The sequence below is a fragment of the Suricata suricatta genome, chromosome 3 (genome assembly GCF_006229205.1).
Source record: "Suricata suricatta isolate VVHF042 chromosome 3, meerkat_22Aug2017_6uvM2_HiC, whole genome shotgun sequence".
In the NCBI taxonomy this organism is placed as follows: domain Eukaryota; kingdom Metazoa; phylum Chordata; class Mammalia; order Carnivora; family Herpestidae; genus Suricata; species Suricata suricatta.
Genome location: NC_043702.1, coordinates 121,399,023 through 121,424,264, shown reverse-complemented (window position 1 = coordinate 121,424,264; position 25,242 = coordinate 121,399,023). Strand labels below are relative to the sequence as shown.

The 25,242-nt window shown below is 37.4% G+C and overlaps 1 protein-coding gene and 1 long non-coding RNA gene across 8 annotated transcripts in view; both read right to left on the bottom strand.

Annotated features, from left to right (window-relative positions):
• Positions 1 to 25,242, bottom strand: part of DNM3 (dynamin 3) — a 561,021-nt gene that overhangs the window by 509,108 nt on the left and 26,671 nt on the right. The gene's annotated exons all lie outside the window — the stretch shown is intronic.
• The window catches only part of LOC115288071, a 53,093-nt gene that overhangs the window by 1,555 nt on the left and 26,296 nt on the right, over positions 1 to 25,242 (bottom strand). The window contains exon 2 of the long non-coding RNA XR_003906795.1: positions 936 to 1,006. This is a non-coding gene — a long non-coding RNA (uncharacterized LOC115288071). The remainder of the gene's footprint in view (positions 1 to 935; positions 1,007 to 25,242) is intronic.

Sequence of the window (25,242 nt, the reverse complement as noted above, 5' to 3'; positions counted from 1 at the left end):
GGTGGTGGTGATGTTTAAATGACGTTGCTTTTACAACACCAAAGACTTAATCATCCATTTCCTATATAAAAGGTAGCTACTTTTTTGCATGGACCTCAAGTATATTGTGGTATAGAGGTGGAATTTAAGGAAAGGTATTAAGCAGGCTGTGTTTTAGCTTATGGGCAAGTAATAAATTGTATCATGTATCTTGAATGTATCAGAGATAAGCTGCTATATAACGACTGCCACTTCAGATAGCTGTGAAATTAGGTGATTAACTAGTTGTTACTTAACCTTCTAATTTCTGTATAAGTCTAATTACATGAAATAGAAGTTGGGGTTTTGATTTTTTACTTTGCTTCTCTGTTTGGAGTGTCATTGTAACTACTGTATTGTAAATGATGGAAAATAACTGCATATGTTAAAAAAATAAATTGTGTTATATTCAAAAAAAGAAAAAAAAAGATACACGAGCTCTAATTAATTATTGTCCTAGGGAACACCTGGGTGGCTTAGTTGGTTAAACGTCTGACTTCAGCTTAGATCATGATCTTACAGTTCAAGTTCTGCATCAGGCTCTCTGCTATCAGGCAGAGAACCCTTCGAATCCTCTGTCTCCTCTCTCTGCCTTTCCCCCACTCGCTCACACTCTCAAATAAATAAATAAATAAATAAATTTAAAAAAATGTTAAAGGTGTTAACTGGCCTTTCCTGATTGGGTGTTACAAGGGTTGTCCCTCCTTCCTTGGGTAATGTGTGCCCTTCTATTATTTAATGATTCTGAGAAGCTGACACCTAGGCCTCCAGGGTCAGAGGGGAAACTTGAATCAGACCTACATCCTTACATCTTTATACATTAACAAAGAAATGTCAAAACACAGTAGAAATTTTGTGAAAGAATCACCTATTTAGCCAAATAAATAAAACACCACAAAAATAGATACAAGATTTACCTTTTTTATGGATCACACAATTAAATATAGTCCATGGAACAGTAATAGCATTGCATGGTGACAGATGGTAGCTGATAAGAACAAAGGCAAGAGAAATGTAGATAAAATTAAATTAAATTTCCTTACAACTTGCACAACTTACAACTTGACACACAGAGTGACATTCCTCAAGGAGCTCACAACTGCCTTAAAGTTAATGCTTTGCTAGAGGCAAAAAGCAACCTTAGCTTGACCATAGTCAGGCCAGGGAGGATCCCATAAATCTCCTTTAACATATCAAAATCCTTTTTAAACTTATCTCTGCCCCTCCCAACTTAAAGGTATATTTGTTCTTCACAATCCCAGAGCAACTCTTTCTGCCCACAGTCCTGGTTACTTTAATATAAACACCTCTGCACTGAAACCAAGAGTCCTTTCTTGACAGTGTTTGCTCCCAGTCCCACATCACATCAGTAGCTACACTTGCGGTGGGCATAGCATAAGGGTTGTTGAATCACTATGTTCTCTACCTGAAACTAACATAACACTGTGTTTCAACTATATTTAGAGGAAGAGAAGATTTTGCTACTGTGATACACACTGACAATAATAAAAGAACTTTTCAAAAGGCTCAGAATTGGCTTCTAAGTTTATGCATCTGTGAAAACTATAGAAAACCTTTTAAATATTGTGCATAAACAAAATTTTAAGAGATTGTGCCTCCAGAAAACATACCCCATATAAACAGAGAAGGAACACTCTCTGTATTTAGAAGTAATGGTCACTAGTTCAGGGATATTATGGTCCTTGGTTCTGATTACAGTGTGTGCTTGGATAAGATACCTTTCACTCATCCTTATTTTTAAACGAGGTGTAGGATTGAATGATTTCTAAAGTCCTAATTTCTCTAGAATCCTGTGACTCTAGGAAGAACAGCATAAGTCTACTAGTCTCCAGCAGGAAACATGAAGTTCGTCGTCCACAACCCACAGGTAATTGGGTTTTCCCTCACAGCAATAACATCTCCAGTAATTCAATTACCTGATAAATTTACCTTCTCCTGCTCTTGATGATAATGTTATTATCCAGTCATATCACACTAAAATGTAATTCTACTATAACCAATGAAAAATAACTTTCTAGTAAGAAGATGCATAATGAGTCTTTCAAACATTGAACCAGAAAAGATGATAACTGTGTTCCAACTTGCAAAAACAATTCAGCTTTAAGAGAGCTATGGGAATCTAAAGAAATGTTTATAGTGTAGTCATTAATCAAATGCCTTATAAATGAAATTACTAGACATATGTTCATTACTAATGACTTCTTAACTTAGTCCTTAGATTATAAGACTAAAATTTTTATGTTTGCCCTTTCTTAATTCAAATTTAAGCCATAGCCAGAGCACAACAAGCTTGGATTTTAACTCTTCTTTAAGGCCTCCCATAACATTCCCAAATTCCTGAAAATATAATGTGAATAACAAAGGCAAAGGGAAATTTTTCCGAGTAAGAAGGTACTGATCAAGGGGATTCTTTAAAAAATGAGAGGGGTTGGGAGTGTAGGGGAAGGGAGGACACAAAAGAAAACATCATTAAAATTCATTTGCCACAGTAACACCAGCCCTGCCCCAACTGTGTCTGATACAAGCATACTGCCTTTTATTGCACTTTGTTAGATATTGTACCTTTGCAAATATTATATCTTTTACATATTGAAGGTTCGTGGCAACCCTGTGTCAAGGAAGTCCATCAGGGCCATTTTTTCAATAGCATTTGCTTATTTCATGTCTCTATGTCACATTTTGCTAATTCTCAAAATATTTCAAAGTTTTCACTGTTACTATTCACTGTTACTATATTTTTTACAGTGATCTGTGATTGATGATCTTTGATATCACTATTGTAATTATTTTGGGGCACCATGAACTACATCCATATAAGATAGCAAACTTAACCTACAAGTGTCATATGCACTTGGATTGCTCTGTTGACCCACTGTTCCCTGTCACTCTCCCTCTCCTCTGGCCTCCCTAAGACAAAACAATACTGAAATTGGGCCAATTAATAACCCAACAATGGTCTCTTAGTGTTGAAGTCAAAGAAAGAGTTGCACATTGCTCACTTTAAATCAAAAGCTAGAAATGATTAAGTGAGGAAACCATGCCCAAAGCTGAGAAAAGCCAAAAGCTAGGCCTGTTGCCCCAGACAACCAAGTTGTGATTGCAAAAGAAAATTCTTGAAGTAAATTAAAAGTGCTACTCCAGGGGCACCTGAGTGGCTCAGTAGTTTGGGCATCCACTCTGGATTTTGTCAGGTGTCAGGAGCCATTTCTGAACTCACTAAGTTGAGCATACTCCTTGTGAGATGAAGGCGGGTTTTGCAAAGCCTCCCACAGTCAGATGGTACCCAATATCCACCCCCACTCAATTATTTTTGCTTGAGCACTGACCCCCAAGGCACTTTGTTGACTGGTATAGTGGAGTGACTTGTCCTTTTATTTAAAAATATGCTTATTGCATCTTCGAAGGAACTTATTATAGCAATTTCTTCTTTTGGGATTATGGGAGCAAATATTACATTTCCTAAGAAACCTGTTTCACTTCCTCTCAATAAAACAGGCTACTGACTCCATCTCACAAAGAACTAACTTTTGCCTTTGATATGCTAAAAACATTGTCTTGTATTTGAATGCTGAAGATACCTTCCTTCCCCATATTACAAGCATCTAAATCGTCTACATCAATCGCTATTGATAAAGATTATGCATGAGTCTTCTACCAATCTATGTTCTAGGAAATTTTTACATGCCAAAAGAATTTGTCATGAGAAATCATTGTCTAAGGCAAATGCCACTTCTGTGCTGTCCCCATACATTTTTTTTTACCATAAATAAAGCTGACTTTCAGGTCAGAGCAGAGATGCCTGCCTGGTGATCAGAAAGAAACTCGTGGCTCTCTCATCCCTCCCCCTTTTGCCAACACCATCCATCCTTCAGGGAGCATTGGACCTGCTGGAGCTGGACTCCAGCAGTCAGGTCATGATCTCTTGGTTTGTGAGATGGAGCCCTGCTTCAGGCTCCATGCTGGCAGCTAGGAGCCTGGTTAGGATTTTCTCCTCCTTCCTCTGCTCCTCCCCAGAGTGCACGTGCAGTCTCTCTCACTCTCTCTCTCAAAATAAATAAATAAACTTTTTTAAAAAAGTATCTTAAAAAAAGTGCTACTCTAATGAATACATAAATGATAAGAAATGATCAGCTAGGAAGAAAGTTTTAGAGGTCTGGATAGAAGACCAAACCAGCCATAAAATTCTCTTAACCAAAATCTTGGTCCAGAGCCAGGCCCTAACTCTCTTCAATTCTGTGAAGGCCCAGAGAGGTGAGAAAGCTGTATAAGAAAAGTGTGAAGCCAGCAGAGATTGGTTCACCAGGTTTAAGGAAAGAAGCCATCTCCATAGCATACAAGTGCAAGGTGAAGCAGCAAGTGCTGATGTAGCGGCTGCAGCAAGTTCTCTAGCAGATAGACCTAAGATAATGAATGAAGGTGGTCACACTAAACAACAGAGTTTCAGTGTAAGTGAAACAGTCTTCTGAAATATGCCATCTAGGATTTTCACGGTTAGAGAAGAGATGTCAATATTTGGCTTCAAAGTTTCAAAGGACACACTGACTCTCTTTTTAGGGGCTCATGTGGCTGGTGACTTTAAGTTGAGGACAATGCTCATTTACCATTCCAAAAATTCTAAGACCTTAAGAATCATGCTAAATCTACTTGTTTATACCATAGAAATGGGATAACAAAGCCTATATAAGAGCACATGGTTTACTGAATATTTTAAGCCCACTGTTGAGACCTACTGGTTTGGACTGGTTTGAAAGGAAAAGATTCTTTTCAAAATATTACTGCTCATTGACAGTATACCTAATCACTAAAGAGCTCTGATGGAAATGTAAGACCATATTAATGCTTTCACACCTGCTATCACATCTATTCTGCAGCCCATAAATCAAGGAGTCATTATAACTTTCAAGTCTTCTTACTTAAGAAATACGTTTCAAAAGGCAAGAGCTGTCATAGATGGTGATTCCTCTGATGGATTTGGGAAAAGTCAACTGGAAACCTTCTGGAAAGGATTCATCATTCTAGATGCCATTAAGAACATTCATGATTCATAGGAAAGGTCAAAATATCAACATGAATAGGAGTTTGGAAGAAGTTGATTCCTACCCCTGTGGATGACTTCGAGGGATTTGTTCACTGAATCTCTACCACTGCAGATGTGGTAGAAACAGCAAGAGAACCAGAATGAGAAGTGGAGCCTGAGAATGGGACTGAATTGCTGGAATCTCAGGATCAACCCTTAACCAATGAGGAGTGGCTTCTCATGGATGAGCAAAGAAAGTCATTTCTTGAGACAGAATCTACTCCTGGTGAAGATGCCATGAAGACTGTTGAAATGACAACAAAGGATTTAGAACACTACCTATACTTAGTTGAGAGAATTGACTCCAATTATGAAAGAAGTTCTACTGTGGTGAAATGCTATGGAACAGCATCACATGCTACAAACTGTCGTGAAAATAAGACTCAATTAATGCAGCAAACTTCACTGTTGCCTTATTTTAAGAAATTGTCACTGCCACTCCACCTTCACCAACCGTGATCAGTCAGTAGCCATCAACATCAAGACAAGACCCTTTATCAGCAAAAAGATAACTTGCTAAAAGCTCAGACAATGGTTTGCATTTTTCACCAATAAAATATTTTTAACTAAGGTATGTACATTTTTAGACATAATTCTATTTCACAGTTAATAGACTACAACATAGTGTAAACATGATTTTTATATGCACTAGAAAACCAAAAAAAATCATTTGGCTCACATTATTGTGATATTCACTTTACTGCAATGGCTCAGAGGTATGCCTGTATCTGCTTTGCCCTTGAGCTTTCCATCTCTTAAAACTATTTTAAATGATGCTGTACTTCTACCCATTAAATTTATAAATACTAATGTCCCATATAAGTTGGTACTCACTTTTTTCTTTTAAAGATTTTATTTTTAAGTAATCTTTACACCTAACATGGGGTTTGAACTCATAACCCCAAGATCAAGAGTTGTGGGGCGCCTGGGTGGCTCAGTCAGTTAAGCCTCCAGCTTCGGCTCAGGTCAGATCTCACGGTAGTGGGTTCGAGTCCCGCATCGGGCTCTGTGCTGACAGCTAGCTCAGAGCCTGGAGCCTGCTTCCAATTCTGTGTCTCCTTCTCTCTCTGCCCTTCCCCCTCTCATGCTCTGTCTCTCTCAGTATCAAAAATAAATTTAAAAAAAAAAAAAAGAGTTGCATGTTCCACCAACTGAAACACATTTCAGGTTTCAGTTTCAGCCAGTTGTCCCAATATTCACCTTAATACTCTCTGGGAGGCTCTATAGACTAATCACTTAGACTAAAATTAAAATACTCTATCACTTATAGAGAAAAAGTAGCTTAACAACTTGACATGTTTCCTAAAAGACAGATTACAATATCAAAATTTTAACCATATATTAACATGAACCCAACATTTCAGCTTATAATGTCACAAAAGAAGCAGCAAATTATAAATGTGCCCTAAAACATAGTAAGTTAAATGGCTATTTGCAGTTTATTATTTGATTATATTCCTGAAGCCATTTGATTTAATAAAAACCTCCCAGAATTCAGACTAAGAGCAGGCCAGCCTGTACTCCCCTAGAAGAGCCCCACTACTGTCAACAGCCTTTTAATATCCCAGGTTAGGCTACCTCCCAATCTTTGCAGTCCAAGACAAAGGGGCCCCTAGCATGGGGCCCATCTATGTCTCATCCTACCCCCAGTTCTGTGCCACACCGTCAGGAACCTCCAACGCAATGCAAGAGGCACCACAACCCAAGTCCAAAGTCCATCTACTCTCTAACTCTCACTATGCAAATGCTACCCTCCCTTGGCCATCTCTTGGGCCTAAGAAATACATATTGGTGCAGTTTCTCTTTGGGAGAAAAAGCGAAGAGACCTACACAGGTTCTTAAAGCAACTTAAGGCCATCTCAGTAGAGAAGTTTGGGGTCCATTTTTCTTGGAACAGGATTTAGAGAAAGGTAGAGCATAATCTCCAGATGGGACGTTTCTGGCCCACGGGCATATCCTTGACCCTCCGACTCCTAGTCAGCCAGCAGCAGTTTCCTAAAGCTCAGCATACCAGAGTACTGCCTTAATGCGCTCCCTGTATCTTAAAGATTACTCAATTTGGGGGCACACTAACAAAGTCAGATAACGGTACAGATCAGTTCAACATTTCCCAAGCACCTACTTCATGCCAAACACATGGTATGAGCTAGGATAGAGAAATGGGTATGATGTAATCCTGACCTCAAGGAAATTGTGCTGGATTGACTAGAGTTAATGGCTCCATTTGTTCACACATCCTCTATCCATGCCCTTTGATAGTGCTCTCCCATACTACCTGGGGGCTGGCCATATGACTTGTTTTAGACAATGAAACAGTAGCAATTGTATCAAAAGCAGAAACTAGAAAATTTACTGCATGTTAAGGTTTGCCCCCTTGATGCTCTTGGGAGCCCTGTGGCCATGATGTCAACAAGTTCAAGAAGCCTGTTGAAGAATGAGAGCCCACCAAAAAATAACTGAGGTGCTCCAATCATCAATCAGCAAGCCTCTTCTGACCCAGCAGCTGTCCACCGAAGTGAGTCCCAGCAAATATCAGCTGAGCCCTGCTGAGCACAGACCAACCTGCTGATTCCACAAAATCATTAGCTACATAAATCGCTGCTGTTCTAAGCTGCTAAGTTTTGATGTTGTTTGTCGCAGTGCGAAGTCTGATATAAAATACCAAGGCTTATCGGGAAGCCAGACTTGTATACAAGAGAACACAGTCCAGTATGAGGGCTGCAATAATGTACCTAAGGACAAGATACATGGATAATTCAGAGGCGTGGGTGATTAACCAGGCTGGGTTCCGTGTAGAGGCCTGCAAGGCACTGTCAGGATAAGAATCACAGAGGAAGATGATGCATATTCTTTTCCTTAGTTCTGAGGAAAAGAACCACTGCAGGAGGTGACAGACTTAACCAACCTCTGCTTCTTCCATCATTAACACAAATCGCCCAGAGGGAACACCAAGACCAAGTCAGAATCCATGGGTAACTGTTTCCACTGAGAAACCACAGAGTGTTCATTCAACCATAAAACTCTCTCTGTGAGCCCAAGAAGCTTCATCAGGACCGAAACCAGACAAGACTTTGAAGATGCAGCCAAGTTGAACATCTGTTTGACTCAGCTGTGTGCAGCTCCCTATGATCTCCCCAAAATCAGGCTGAGAAAATGACAACGCATTGTCACCACAGATGGTATGACAAGCACTCTGAGCAAATAGATTGGCACATTGAGAGAAAGCAAACCCTTTCCTAGAAAGAGGCCCCAAAATTCAAGACTGGAATGTCCTTAGCTTCTGAAACAATGTAAATGTCCAACAATAAGAGACTGTTTAAATATATGTTAGTATAACTATAATAAGGAATATTAGGAAGCTACTAAAAATATGCTTTCAAAGAGCCTTCAATGAGATAGGAAATTCTCATAAAATCAGATACAAAAATTGCATATACAGAATGATCCCAATTATGTAGAAAACTTAATTCATAGGGGAAAAAAAGGGAATATGTGTAACTGTCAACAGTATACTTGGGCACCAGAATCATGGGTAAGTGTTTTCTCTATTTCCATGTTTTTCAAATGAAAATATAAAGACATTTGTTTAAAAAATTGAATCATACACACCAAAATTAAGAATCTATAAAACTGGCCTGTACTCTTCAAAAATATCAATGTTGTGAAAGAAAAGGAAAGGCCAGGAAAGTGTTTTAAAGAAAATTAGAAAGACATGACAACTAAATGCAACATGTGATCTTGACTTGGATATCTGGTCAAGAAGAAATATGTTCTAAAGAATATTATTGGGGGGCGCCTGGTGGCTCAGTTGGTTGAGCATCCAACTTCGGCTCACGGTTCGTGGGTTCCAGCCCCACATTAGGCTCTGTTCTGACAGCTCAGAGCCCAGAGCCTGCATCTGATTCAGTGTCTCCCTCTCTCTCTGCCCCTCCCCAACTCACTCTCTATCTCTGTCTCTCAAAATAAAATAAAGACATTTTTAATTAAAAAAATAATATGGCAAATTTTGAATATGGACTAATTGTCCAGGTGGTTATATAATAGAAATGTGGCGCCTGGCTGTCTCAGTTAAAAGAGCATTCAACTCTTGATCTCAGGACTGTGAGTTTCAGCCCCTTGTTGAGTGTAGATATTACTTTTAAAAAACTTAATAAGGGGTGCGTGGGTGGCTCAGTTAGGCGTCTGGCTCTTGATTTTGGTCGGGTCATGATCTCACCAGTCTGTGGGATGGAGCCCTGCATTGAGCTCCATGCCGACCGCATGGAGCCTGCTTGGGATTCTCCTTCGCTCTCTCTGACCCTCCCCCACTCCTGTTTTCTCTCCCATTTTGTCTCTCTCTTTCTCAATAAATAAACTTAAAAACATATATTTAAAAAAACTAAATAATAAGAGAATGTCCTTGTTCTTAGGAAATACATACACTTTGAAGTGTTTAAGAGTAAAGGGGCATGATTACCACCATGAAAACACATTCATGTGTGCAAAACATTAAAAATTGATGAATCTGGGTGAAACGTATGCAAAAGTTTTTATACCATTCTTTCAACACCTCTATATTTGAAATGATTTCAAAATAAAGTCAAAATAGTAACTCTAGATCTAAAAACAAATCAATTTAAAGAGAAAAAAGCTTTGATTGGTAATTGTAAATTCCTTATCATAAAGAAAATTCTGAAAAGATTTGGGTCCTAGAATGTTATATAACATTTTCATGCCAAAAAACAAAACTGTTTCCTTGGAAAAACTGAGGTAGGAAAATGACAAATCCCTTCATTAACCCAGTCCATTAACCCCTTCATTAACAGATGTCTTGGCTGACGCTTGAATCTCTCCCACTCAGTACCCACTAAAGGCTAAAGGTGCTGGCAACACATCAAAGTCAGGCACTCTGGATGCCTTCATTTGCATATCCCCACTGCAGATAGAAGGCTGCCATTTCAGTATCATACACAAAATAATATTTCACCCACAGTCTTCATCGTGACTCACCAGCTCTCACCCCGCCTGGCTCTATGTTGCCACTTGTGGCTAGGCCAGGCCTTCGGCCTGGAGTCTCCTATGACCTCATCTGAAATCTCCCAGTCCTATAAATTTTCCCAAGTATATATCTGTCAAATGCACCCCTTAACTCCTCTGCCTCATTCTACATGGAAAGACAAAACTAGACAGCAGAATTTTCATATTAAATAGCGTTGTCCATACATTGTCCATTTCCTCAAATTTTAAGTTCCTGAAAGAAAGGGCTATATCTTAAGTATTTTCTGCATTATACTTAATGTATATTCAATACCATGATCACAAAATTAAAGAAGTCTACATTTCGGAAAATCCATGTCATCAAGAATTAATTCCATCTTATTATGTATGAATAATATTTTGTGGTAAAAATGATAAGTCAGTAGAATAAACAAATCTTTTTTACAAATTGATTGAAAAATTAAATATATCAGTGTAATGTGAATGTAACATTATTATTACATAATTACTAAGAAAAGTCATAGAACAGGATTACAACTGCTCTTAATAAAAGAATTTCAATAATCATTATTATACTTTGAGACTTGGGCAAGGTACCAACAAAATTAATTTTACTCACAACCAAAAAATACTTCCCAATAAATTATCCACAAAATAATTCAGGATACCTTGTCAAATTTAACATTTTTTGTACTTCTTTGAACTTTATAATTTATTCTGCCTATATATTTTGAATAGAACACCTAGTAGATAACTCATGGTAAAAATTTTTGGTAATCATTTTCCTATAATACCAGTACCATGTGCTCATTTGAAAAAAAAAAAACCTTAAATATATGTTTCAAAAATCAATTCCAATTCCACCACCCAACAATGTCTTAATATTTTATCTTAGACCTTTCCAGACATTTTTACCCATATATTTTCATAACAACATTGTCATACTCAACATATTGTTTTATACTTTGTCGACTTTATTCTTTAGCACTAAATATACCTCTTTAGGTTTACAGGCCCCATATTAGTCTATATTGGTACCAAATGTTTGACATCTAGGTTGTTTCCATTTTCTTCTAACATACCCAAGTATACAAACCACTATCAACATCACTAATTATTTTCATGGACAAGCTTTGTCTTACTTAAAAAATGTTTATTTATTTTTGAAGGCACTGCCAAGCCTGACGCTGGGCTCAAACTCATGAATGGTGAGATCATGACCTGAGCTGAAGAGTCAGATGCTTCACTGACCAATCCACCGAAATGCCCCATGGACAAGCTTTCCTAAAGGAAGAATGATCTCCTACAAGCACAGAGCTGCCACAGGAGGGGCGTCGGGAAAAAATGCTACTGAAGGTATCTCTTCCTGCAGTCCGTGGGCAGCCATCTTCAACCAGCTACATTACAGTGGAGTAGGCCACATTGGATAAAAATTACAGTGCATGGCATGGCAAAGAATTTTTTCCTCTGATTTGTGACTTCTATAAATAAGACATCTTGTAAAAATATAACATTAACTCACTATATAAATGTCTATTTAATAAATTGTACTTATAGAGAAAAATAAAGTACTCTCCCATTCAAAATCCGTGGTTGCTATACATTAAGCATATATTGTTAATGACAACATTCTTGAATGAAAGCAAGTTTTATGTCCTTAATTCATTTTACATATGAACAGAAATCATGGAATGCTTAACTTGTTCAACAGAACAGACCACAGAAAATTTTCGTGGGGAGTTAAAACAAAATACTATAACACAACTAACCTAACCAAAGTATATAGATATAGGATCACAGAATGTTAAATCCAAAAGGGGACTTAAAGATTATCTGATCTGAGCTCCCCCTTCATTCTCAAAATAAGGAAACTAATGATTAAAAAGGTCTAATGGCCAGAATTATGGTTAGTACATTTATTAACCAATATTTATTGAAAATTTACTAGGTGCTGGGTCCCATGCTCAGTTGTGCACATACAAAGCTCAGCAGAACAGATATTATCTCCCAACTGCACAGATTATACATGCATCGTGCTGGTGGGCAGTTAATTTCCTTCTGAAAGACACACTGGATCTTCTGATTGCTATTCCAGTGCAGTTCCACAATTCATTCATTTGTCCCAACATTCAGCACCCACTATATGCCAGGCTCTGTTGTAGGTTTCTGGGGACAGGGAACATGGCAAAGCACTTATCTTCCTTCATGCAGCTTTCATTCTAATGAAGTACAGAGACAGACACATTGCCAAAAATAAATAAGATCCTGCTAAGTGCTAGGAGAATATTTAAGGATGATTAACAAAATAGAAATAATAAAAACAGAGGGGCCCAGGGACGAGGGGTTACACCTTTAGCAAAGGCAATCTGAGAAGTCCTCTCAGATTCCAGAGATGAGGGTAATATAGTGGCTACATTTATAGCAATTGAATCTATAAAACTTTTCCCTCATTTATAAATAAGATATTCAGAGAGGACCTCAGAAGCCAGCACACTGAACAATAAGGCATGTTGGGGCACCTGGGTTAAACTTCTGACTTCAGCTCAGGTCATTTTCATGCAGTAAATGAGTTCGAGCCCCACGTCAGGCTCTGTGTTGACAGCTCAGAGCCTGGCGCCTACTTCGGAATCTGTATCTCCCTCTCTCTGCCCCTCCTCTGCTCTCTCTCTCTCTCAAAAATAATTTTTTTTTATTTTAAAAACAGTAAGACATGTTCATTTCAAATGTTTACTTTATCCTAGTTTATTCTGCCTTTCTGACATTGGGTTAGGCCAGTTAACCTGACAGTATGCACCATGGAAAGAAAATTCACTTCACAGAATATTCAAGAGTCTGCTATTTAACCTTTATAGACTCCTTAATTTATTGTTTACTCAACCCATGTTGCTTATGCTCCATTTGCTCTACTTAATGCTCTCTATGCCAAAAAAATAATCTCAATTAAATGCACTAACATAATTACCAGTGGGAAAAGTTATAATTTCAAAGGACTGCCAAGTTCTAAAGAGAAGACATATGGGATTTAAACTATAAATACACATAGATACCTGAATTATTCTAGCTGGCACATCTGACCATGTAATTAATGATTACTAGATGTTCTTCTACACTGAGATCATAAAAACAAAAAGTCTATTTTAAAAATCTACACAAAGAACTAAATGCAACATACATGGGCCATATCTGAAAACTTTTTCCTTCATTTAATCAGTCTAATTCTAAATTTAAGATTATTTTCTAGCAATCACGGGGAATAACACTTGTTACTGTAAACACGGGGAATAAGCATTTGTATTATGGCTAGCTCAACTTCTGTTCTCTTTATTTGCCTTCCTATACTACAGAAGCTAGAATGTTAAGAACAAACAAACAAAAGACACCAAAAAAACTTCATTTCCTAGACTCCCTTGTAAGTAGCATTCTCTATGCAGTTTAGTTTTCACCATAAGATGCACTTCTATAAGACCTGAATCCAGTGTCAAATTAAAAGTGGGAGACAAGCAGTGCTCAAGGTGTTGTTTTCCTGGTGTAGATCTAGAAGGCAATAGGAAGCTTTGAAGCTAACAATGCTGACAGTAGTCTGATCACAAATCACAGCTATGGTAGAATATTCCAGGACACTAACAGTTGCTTTGGGACCCTAGAAGAGGTAAAACAGGTGAAAGCAGCAGGTGGCATAAAATTTCCAGAGTCTCCAGCTTCCAGTTTCCCAAATGTAACTACAGTAGTAGTTCCCTTGACAGCCAGTTCTGCAGTGTCATTTTAGAAGCCATTCTTTGAGGTGCAGCCTAGAGTCTAATCTCCAGCCCTTCCAATGATTAGCAACTATCTTTTTGTTATTGTTTTTTTAGCTTAATAGCTAAAGTGGTTTCCATTATCTGCAACCACACCCTTGAGGGATAGGTATTAAGAAAATTACATGAAAACATACAACTGTCTCAACACTTTCAGCTTCCAAATAGTCAAAGTAATCTAGTCTCTCAATAGATAGCAGTGATTAAGATAGACCATTAATTCTTCAATTTTTTCTGAGCAGTAACAAAGAGAGGCCTAGATTTTAAAATCAAAGCTCCTCAACATGTTGTCATTTTTCAATCCAACTCATTATGATTTAATATTTGAAAACGATACCAAACAGAAAACATTCTAATTCCAACCCTTGCTTCTTTGAACAACTAAAGTAGCACATTTCATAAGGTGGACCCTGAATATATGTTAGCAAATAAGTATGGATGAAATGATAAAGATGATTCAAACTAACAGATAAGCCAAAAGTACATTCATTTTGATTTGGGGTGACAGACTGAATTATGAAAATGTCATAGATAAAATTAAATGCATTATCATTGAATCCATTAACTTTACTGTACAACTCCACATACTCTGATAGAAAATATAGGGAAGGCTCCATGTTAAAATTTTAGGAAATTTCTATAAAGTTTGGAATAGTATAATAATTTCCTAGAGTCACAGAGAATCTAATCAGATAGATAATTTCTCTAGCATATTTGTTTTTCATATAATTTTAGTTTTTCTATTTTAAAAAAATTGACCTTAAAGGTCAGGAATCTATTCATTAAGGTAGATAGAAAATCTACTTGATAATAGATCCCAGCAGTACCCAAATATCTCTAAAACTCGAAGCAATACTGTTTTTCCCTAAGGGTACTAATGACATACTTTTCATGCAAAAATATGATGTAAGAAAAATAAAGTCATGGCCACCTACCTGACTTTCCCCTGGATAATGAATAGCACAGCCCGGGTTCCCATCTATGCAGAAAAGTAGTGCAATAAACTGAGGTTTGCTTTTATCTCTATCACTTAATACAAGTCAGTTCTCCAGTTCATGGGAAAAAAGAAATGGTACAGCACATCCTTCTAGCAGGACCATGACTGCTATAGGAAAGAAGTCAGACTCAGCTCAAGCCTTTTTCATGAATGAATTCCCATAGTCCTATCAGTGTGCAAACAGATTCAAGTTTTTATCAACATCCAAAAAAAAAAAAATTAAAGGGATTTTAAATTAATGTTTCCTGATTAATCAATTTGTGAAAAATGTGTTATTAGTTGCCAAGGAAAGATACAATAGCATCGAAAACAAGGTCCCTATCCTCAAGGATGAAACAGAAAAGCTCTCACATCTTTTTTTTTTTTTCAATCTATGTGAAAAACAAACAAAATAACACTGAAGCCTCTGGAAACTATTAGTGATCCTTATTTGGGGGAGTTGTTGGACAGCTTTTCTTTGGAACTGCCCCCTCATTCTTCTCACCAATTCCATGTGGTATATTTTTAAATGAAAATTTTACCTTTTTAAAAAATTCTCTCAGAACTTCAGTATTCAGCCAAAGACGGCATGATGTGTCACAGTGACTAACTACATGGAGAATCCCTGTCCTCAGTGAAAAGCTAACTGAGTCAATGAGTGAATGAAACAATACAGCCGCTGATCCTCACTAAAGAACATCCACTCTCACGCCTGTTCATAACCAAAGGCCCCACCTAAAATTTAACCATGATTCGATCCCTGCAGATATGAATGAGGCAATTCACTTCTGTGAATTTGAATTCTTCAGTGTGGTAGCTAAAGGTCATGAAATTGGGTTAATGAGCATGAAACTGGGAAGGCATTGGAGCAAGGGAGTGGAGAAAATCAAAGGCAGAGACCATTTATTCTCCATTTCAAGTGAGAAAGTCATGGCAATATAACCCTTTTTTTTAGAAACTTGATCTTTTAGCTTATAGATTATCTGTGTCCTCAAGGGCTTCCTTTTGCTTTTAGCATCATCTCTTAACTATTTCACTGGTGATTAGCACCTCTATAGAGAATGTAAATGGAAAAGAGATTGAAGTGAAACTCAAGGTAGTGCAATTTAACTACTAGGCAATAAGTTCAGGAAAAAAAATTTATCATGAAGAAAAGACTAAGGTAAGTGGTGTCTTCACCTTAGGTAAGTTCAACTTATAACAAGTAGATTTACAAAATACTTAAATAAGAGGTTAATTACAATTATTTGCTTTAAAAGAGTCTTTCTTCTTTAAAAATTATCCCACTTAACTACTACATTTAATACACATAAAACTCCTGGGTTTAACATAATACTTATAGGGGCTCCTGGGTGCCTCAGTCAGTTGCTTCCAATTTCGGCTCAGGTCATGATCTCATGGTCTGTGGGTTTGAGCTGCATGTCAGGCTCTGATGACAGCTCAGAGTCTGAAGCCTGTTTCTGATTCTGTGCCTCTCTCTCTCTGCCCCTCCCCCCCTCATAAATAAATAAACTTTAAAAAAAAATTTTAAATAATGCTTTTAGGGGTGCCTGGGTGGCTCAGTTGGTTAAGCGGCCCAACTCTTGATTTTGGCTCAGATTATGATTTCATGGTTTGTGAATTCAAGCCCCATGTCAGGCTCTGCACTTACAGCTTGGGATTCCCTTTCTGCCCGCTCCTCACTTATGTGTGCTCTCTCTTTCATTCTTTCTCAAAAATAAATGAATATTTTTAAATAAAATAAAATAATGCCTTTAGCTCACCAAAATGTGTTTTACATGTGGTTCCAAGCATATTCCTAAAGAAAGCTTAGTTGTGTTATGGGGGAGGGTTGGATGGCTAACATTATGGTTTATTTTAATTTATTTCTATGGTTTTGGGGCCTATCCAGAAGTGAAACAACATTCTGTGATTTAAGTTTTCAATATGGACTTTTATTTAATACTAGACTCTTCTTTGTATCATTAGAGTCTATAAATGGAAAAAAAAATAATGTAGGTCCCCAGATTAAGAAAGAAAATCTTACTTTCCATAGCCATAAAATAGAAAACAAGCATTACACATATTCAGATTCCAAATATGCCAGAATTAGATGGATATTTCAGTAACTTAGCTAATAATCTCAACAACATTAACTTTCCAAATGAAGTTGTTAAAAAGATAAAAGGAAATGTCCAAACAGCAAAAATACTTCAATATAAAGCCACAAGTATTCCTATTCAGAATTACCACTACAAAATCTTAATAATATACTTTCATTCAGAAACATGGTACTTCAGTAACAACTGTGACACAAAGCAGAGTGTTGTTTGTTTTGCCTCTAGATTATAGTCCACAAATGCCATTTATTCAACAAAGATTTGATGCACAATGTGTTTGCTATGTGATTTACAAAGATGATCCTAACCCCCAAGGAGCTCAAGCCTAGGAGAAGTAAAAAACACAAAAGGGAATAACCACAAAGCCACACAGTATGCAGACAAGCCCAAGAAGGACCCAGGGGCTAAATTAGTCACAAGAAAAAAGATGGAATGTGGCTGGGGTATCAAGGAAGACTTTATACAAGGTAGCATTTCAATACCAAAAAAGACAAAAATTGTATGCCAGATTTAGATAAGGAGTGATAGAGCAGGAGGAAGGAAGGAAGGAAAGGAAGGAAGACAGGAAGGAAGAAACGAAGGAAGGAAAAGGAGGGAGGGGAAAAGAATAAGAAGGGGGAACCGTCCCTTTTTTTGTTGTTTTGACTTTTTATTTGGAAAATGTCAAGCTTACATAAAAGTAAAGAGAAGAAGGAGCGCCTAGGTGGCTCAGTAGGTTCAGCAACGAACTTTGGTTTGGGTCATGATCTCACAGTCCCTGGGTTAGAGCCATGCATCAGGTTCTGTGCTGACAGCTCAGCACCTTTAAAGGTAAAGGCTCTTTTTTTAGACTTACTGTAGTATTTTTTTCTGATGTTTGTTTATTTTGAGAGAGAAAGAGAGCTCCAGCAGGGAAGGGGAAAGAGAGAGAGAGAGAGAGAGAGAGAGAGAGAGAGACTTCCAAGCTTGCTCCATGCCTTCAGTGCAGACAGAGCCTGACGAGGGGCTCAGTCCAATGAACCTTGAGATCATGACCTTCATCAAAATCAAGTCAGACGCTCAACCTACTGAGCCATCCAGGCACTCCAGTATTTTATATTGAATTTAACATACACTGCCCTAAATACTTTACAAATACCAACTTAATTTATCCTCAAATCAACAATAGTAGAAGAATGATTTTATTCTTAGCATTTCACAGATGAGGAAACTAAAGGCCAGAAGATACAATAACTTGCCCAAGATTGCCCAGCTAGTAATAAGTGGCAAGACAGGATTTGAACCCAAGTGTTCAGAGTTAGCTGAATGGTCTTAAACATTATACTATATTACACAGCCAGTAAATATTTGGTTTACTCCTTTGGAGTCCAAACATAACTTACGTAAGTGTCATTTTTACATCCTATGTTTCAACTTGTCTTTAAAAAGAGAAACTGTTAGCCCTGCAACCAAGAAGGAAAGGTACAATTGCACACATCCCAATGGAGTAACACTGGCTTTTACATCTAACTCAAGACAAAATAGTCGTGAGCTCTAGAAGTTGCTGATTAAGTGCAAGTACTCTCGGCTCACAAATCACACAAGTGCATTTGACAACTAATGAACTCAAATGTCATATTTTGATGATAAAAGCAGAGTCCTCAAATTATTTTCAAGAACCAATTTCAGGGGCACCTGGATGCTGAGTTGGTTAAGCACCCAACTTTGGCTCAGGTCATGATCTCATGGTTAGTGGGTTCGAGCCCTGTGTCAGGCTCTGTGCTGACAGCTAGCTCAGAGCCTGGAACCTGTCTTCCAATTCTGTGTCTCCTTCTCTCTTTGACCCTCCCCTGCTCACACTGTCTCTCTCTCTCTCTCTCTCAAAAATAAATAGGGGCGCCTGGGTGGCTCAGTCAGTTAAGCCTCCGACTTCGGCTCAGTTCAGATCTCACGTTCGTGTGTTCGGGCCCCGCATCAGGCTCTGTGCTGATAGCCGGCTCAGAGCCTGGAGCCTGCTTCCAGTTCTGTGTCTCCTTCTCTCTCTGCCCCTCCCCATCTCATGCTCCGTCTCTCTCTGTATCAAAAATAAATAAAACATTAAAAAAATTTTTTTAAATAATAAATAAAATAAATAAATAAATAAAACATTAAAAAAAATTTTTAAGAACCCAATTTTATCAACTAGACACTGTATACCTTCTGACTACAACATCTGAACATAAGAACTATCATAGACAACAATGAAACACTGAATTATTCTGACCTGCACCAATACCACGAATTATTTAATTTTAATCAAAATTTAATTATAAAAACTGCTGGTTTCCCCAATTCTTTCAATTAATTAAGAAATTAGCCAAATTAATTTAATCACTAAAATATGATTATGTATGTATAGATATCTATACATAATATATAGACAGATTTTAATGGCATCCAATTTTAATATCTGAAAACCTAGATATCTGAAAAATACATATGTTTATATATATGCATATGGATTTGACATCCAATTTTAAAATATGGAAAAACAGCTTGGAGCCTGAAGCCTGCTTTGGATTCTGTCTCCCTCTTCCTCTGCCCCTCCCTCACTCATCCTCTGTCTCCCTGTGTCTCTCAAAAATGAATAAACATTTAAAAACAATTTTAAATATGGAAAACAACCATCTCTGATTAGGAACTGAAAAGGCTGAGCTTACATTACAGTATGTTTTCAGATGAGTTCCAGGAAAAGAATTGTCTACCATTTACTAACAAATATACTTTAACAGATACTTTAGTTGTGGCAAAAGGCCCTCTCACATTCCTAACCTATGGTCAAGTGACACTCAGAAGAAAAACAGAAACATTCTTACTTTTGAAAACACTCACAACAATAATGTCACATAATGAGAGACTCAACATAAATGTGCCTCTGGTTCAGATTACAGCTATACCCAATAGGAAGTAAAGGAAATAGCTCCTAGGGAAAGATTTGATAGTACCATTAGGAATGCTTATTTTATTGTCATTGAAGGAAAAGATAAAAGAACATCATTTACTTACTTTCTGAGGAGAGGGGGGGAAAGCATATACCTTTTCATATATTTTAAACCTCACAGTTAAGAATATCAGGCATTTTCACAGCTTCTAGGGCACAACAGCTGTTCTTTAGAATGCTTCCTTAAGAAATGTTTATTTCTCACCCCAAAGCTACCTGTCCTTTGAGACAAATTTCTCCCAATTTAAGTAATTTATCTTGTCAGCTGAAATGCCAATTCCTAACTAGGACGAAGAAAGACAAAATTAATGCTGTCGTCTCCAAGTCCATGCCTCTTCTCCTGAACAACCCCAATCTGCCTTGACCTGTTTTATCTTTTCTTTGGTCCAAAATCCTAACCATCCTGCACTCTACCATATAATTTCTTTATTTATCACATCCACTGTTTATTGAACTCTCCAGTTAGAATATGAGTTCCTGAAGGACAGGAATTTTTTATTGCTTTATAGGAAACAAACAAATAAATAAATGTTGAATTTGGGGTTAAGTAATCTTTTTTTAAAATGTTTATTTATCTTTGAAAGAGAGGCAGAGACAGAGTGCAAGCAAGGGAGGAGCAAAGAGAGAGGGAGACACAGAATCTGAAGAAGGCTCCAGGCTCTGAGCAGTCAGCACAGAGCCCAAAGCGAGACTTGAACCCACAAATGGTAAGATCATGGACCCAAGTTCAAGTCAGACACTTAACTGACCAAACCATCCAGGTGCCCTTTAAATAATCTTTTAAATATTAGTAATACTTTATACCAAACATTAATGAAGATGGAGCACCTCCTACAGGCCAGGTACCATGCTGTGTCCTTCATATCCATTTTAAAAAGTCACAGGGCACCTGGGTGGCTCAGTCAGCAAATGTCAGACTTTGGCTCAGGTCATGATCTCACTGTTGATGGGTTAGAGCCCCACATCAGGCTCTGTGCTGACAGATTGGAGCCTGGAGCCTGCTTTGGAATCTGTGTCTCCCTCTCTCTCTGCTCCTCCCCCTTTCATGCTCTATCTCTCTCTGTCTCTCAAAAATAAATTTTAAAAAAGTTAAAAAACAGTTAAAATGTAAAAACAGCCCTACAAAATACAGAATACTTTAGTGATGAAAAATGGGTCACAGAGATTAAGTAACTTCATAGCAAGTGAAGCTTATTCAAGATTTTTTTCATCTTAATGTATGATTTGACTTGACTTTTTAAAGGACTGACACCATTAGATCTTCAAATATTCAAACTCATCCAATAACTACAACAATAAAATGTGAGTTAACAAAGCTGATCAGGTGTCTTTACAAATTATGTCAAACACAAAACTTAGACCCTAAGAGTAATTATGGAATGATTTTGTTCCTCCTTGCTCTGATTATACGCCTTCCTTGATCTTAATAACACCAAAAGAATAATAACTTCTATAATACTTTATAGTTCATGACATGCTTTTACAAATATCATCAAATTTGACATAAACTGTTAAAAATCCTATAATACTGTTCTTCAACTAATTCCAAATAGAAAAAAAAAATCTTGTCCAAATTAGACCTGAATGAGAAACAGATATTCAGAAAAAGACCTTCTGAATGGCAATTTCTAGAACTTGGAGAGCAGATATTAGCTTTCCAAATTTTCTCTTCCCTAATAAAAGGGACTGGGAGAAAAGCAACACAGTTTTACAAACTCAGCACAACTAGGCCTGGCCAGCATGCCAAAAGTAGGGGAAGCTATCCTCTTAAGTCCCAATTACTAACATCTTGACTTCACTTTTCCTAGGAAATGCTAATGGAGAATACACAGAAACAAATTCCAACTAAGAATCTTTTGTTTATAAATTATATTGACAATATTTAAGAACCAATATTCACCAAATGACTATTCTGTGTTCAGCACTATGGGAGATCCAGTGAAGTATAAGACATAGTTCCTATGCTCAAAAACTAGCTGGAAAAACCAGAAACGAAGATGTAAAGATAAACAACAAAAAAGTAAACTGCAAAAACCAAAAAATCTAAAACTATGATGTAGCAAAGAAGCTTTATAATCTCAAGAAATACTTGGCAGTTGGTAATTCATCACAAAGTCTGTATAATTAATACAACTTAGAAGTTCATTTCTAAGTCAACTTTCTGTTACAAAGTGGTGCACTCTTAAAATCTTGTTAAATTATACTTGTTCTTTAAGACCTAACTCAAATCTGACAATCCCTGTCATTTTCCCTGACCTTCCCCCAGTGCTCCCAGGTTTTTGTCATCTCTCAAATTTTCCACACACTCTTTATCAAACACCTGACTTGCCTGATGGGCTATTAGCCAGCTACATGAAAACGGAGACCATAGCTCATATCCTCATGGTAGTAGCTGGCAGTTGGTAGGGGCTTAGCAATTGTTGGCTATATTGAATGCAATTTAAAAAGCTCTACTCTTAAACCCACAAATTTTATCTTCCTAGAGAAAATACATAATTTCTGACTTATTAGGGAATTACATTTTAAATGTTCTCTTTGGCAGGTAAAAAAGAAGCAAAAGAACAACCAAACATGCTAAACAAAAAGAGAAAATTAGGATATATAAATTACACAAGTCACTAATACAATGATAGAGCAGTGGTTATCAAGGGGTTACTCAGAAAATCGTGGGGGTGTTTCACAGTAATTGCAGAACCAGAAACGTTAAACATCCTGAATTCTTGGAAGAGTCCTATACCCTGAACAATTATCTTGCATCCTGCATGATTTTCCAATCTTGTGCTACAGATTCATGTAGGTGAAATTACCTAATTCTATTTTATATATAAACAAGGATTTAGGCAATACATGGGATTTTTACAGAATAAAACTACCAAGTGAATGGGGAGAAGGCTGTACTTTGTTTTGTTTGTAACTTTATAAAAATTTTTTTGTATTTTTTTAATTTATTTTTGAGAGACAGAGAAAGACAGCATGAGCAGGGGAGGGTCAATAGAGAGGGAGACACAGAATCCGAAGCAGGTCCCAGGCTCTGAGCTGTCAGCACAGAGCTCGATGCAGGGCTTGAACCCACGAACCATGAGATCATGACCTGAGCCAAAGCCGGTCACTTAACCAACTAAGCCACCCAGGTGCCCCTTGTTTGTAACTTTATAAAAATTGTTCAGCATTTTGAAAAATCAGGTCCCTGACAGCAATGTATCCGTCTGCTCCTGTAGCTCTAGGCACTGAGCATAGAGTGATGAGTACACACATTGTTATGTATCAGGTTGCTCAATCTATACTGGTTCTTCCTTGACCTCCCTCCACCCTAAATGGCCCCCACTCCCCATCACTTGTGATAATATCCAATGCAAAATTTAGACTTAGAACATTTGAGGTCATTTTGAATTCTTCCCTTCTTAGCACACAGTTGACACTATGACTAAGCTATTCTCTATAAATGCCAGACTTTTTTCTTGTTTTCAAGTGTTTATTCATGCCATTCTACTGCCAGATACACCTTCCACCTTTCGCTGTCTTACCAAATCCCATCATCCTATAGGGTCCACGTAAGTAATCCTTCTTTGATAAACTCTCCCTAGACATTATCTTTCAGTGTGGTCTATTTCCCCTTAAATTGCCCATTACAAGATAAGCTGTTTGTATTAAATTTAGCAGTTTATTTTATAGTCTTATGCTGCTTTCTCACTGTTTCATGTCTTTCTTTCCCCAATAGAATATAATTTTGAGGGCAGGAATCCTTCTATACTGCTTTTTGATACATAATCTATTTTGCAAAGTAGCTAGAATATAGTTAAGTGTCCAACAGAAAGTATCCAACTTCACTTTTGCTGAACACTGAACAAAGCATAAGAGACTTCAAAGGCTTACAAGTCCCAAATGAGTAAAAGACTCCCTGATCATCAGCAAGTTCACAATGAAAAAGTAAATACATTAGTTTCCAAATGGTTCCACCCAAAATTTGTCTACTTAATGAGGATATAGTGAGAATCCATAAAAACTACATGTTACTAATTTTCCTTTTATCAGGGAATACAAGGGGCAGTCTATGTCAAACAGATATTCTTTCTCAATATTTTCCCAATAATGGAAAACATGGCCCTGAGACCAGCCAACTGAACCCTGATTGCAAGGCTAGTTCTTTGATGGGCATTTATATCTTCCTAGGCACTACATCTGCACTTTCAGTAGCTCCCACCAGTGATGCCTAATAATGGCCTTACAACCCAAAGTACTGAATGTGAGATATGAGCTATAACTAAAATTATAGAAAACAGCACAACTGGGGCATCTGGGTGGCTCAGTCTTTTAAACGTCTGACTCTTGATTTCAGCTCAGATCATAATCTCAGTCTTGGAAATAAGCCATGCTCAGCATGGAGCCAACTTGAGATTCTCTCTCTCCCTCTCTTGGTGCCCCTCCCCCACTCACACATGTACATTCTCTCTCTCTCTCTCTCTCTCAAATAAATAAATAAATAAATAAATAAATAAATAAATAAATAAAAACTTTAAAAAGATCAGAACTTCCTGGGGCACCTAGGTGGCTCAGTCGGTTAGGCATTCAACTTCAGCTCAGGTCATGATCTCACAGTTTGTGGGCTCAAGCCCCATGTTGAGCTCTGTGCTGATAGCTCAGAGCCTAGAACCTGCTTTGGATTCTGTGTCTCCTTCTCTCTCTCAGCCCCTCTCCTGCCTGCATTCTGTCTCTCAGTCTCTCAAAAATAAATAAACATTAAAAAATAATTTAATAATTAAATAAAAATTTTAAAAATCGGAACTTCCCATATTTAAAATTTAACTTTAGTCCATATAAAAGTTATCAGTCCCCACCTTTAGTTTGTTGAAGGTTAAAGTAAACTGAAAGTGGGGCACCTGGGTGGCTCAGTCAGTTAAGTGTCTGACTTGATTTTGGCTCAGGTTCATGAGCTCGAGCCCGCCATCAGGCTCTTCACTGACAGCCCAGAGCCTGCTTGGGATTCTCTGTCTCTCTCTCTCTCTCTGTCCCTCCACTGTTCACTCCCTATCTCTCTCTCTCTGCCAAAAAAAAGAAATAAATATTTTTTTTAAAAAGTAAACTCAAAGTAATTGGCAATAAGTTGATTTCTGTCTTGACGTAGCATGAAATACTTATTGCTTATGAGCATTAGTTTAATTTTTTTGAACAATAAAAAATAAGGCAGGGCAATAAAATATTTTAGTAGTAATAACCCAGCATCATACTTCAGTAAAATACTTTAGTAGTAATAACCCAGCATATTTCATAATGATTACCAGTCATGATATGAATCCATTTGCAATTAAGTAAATGGAAAAAGAAAAAATGAATAGCCAGAAAAT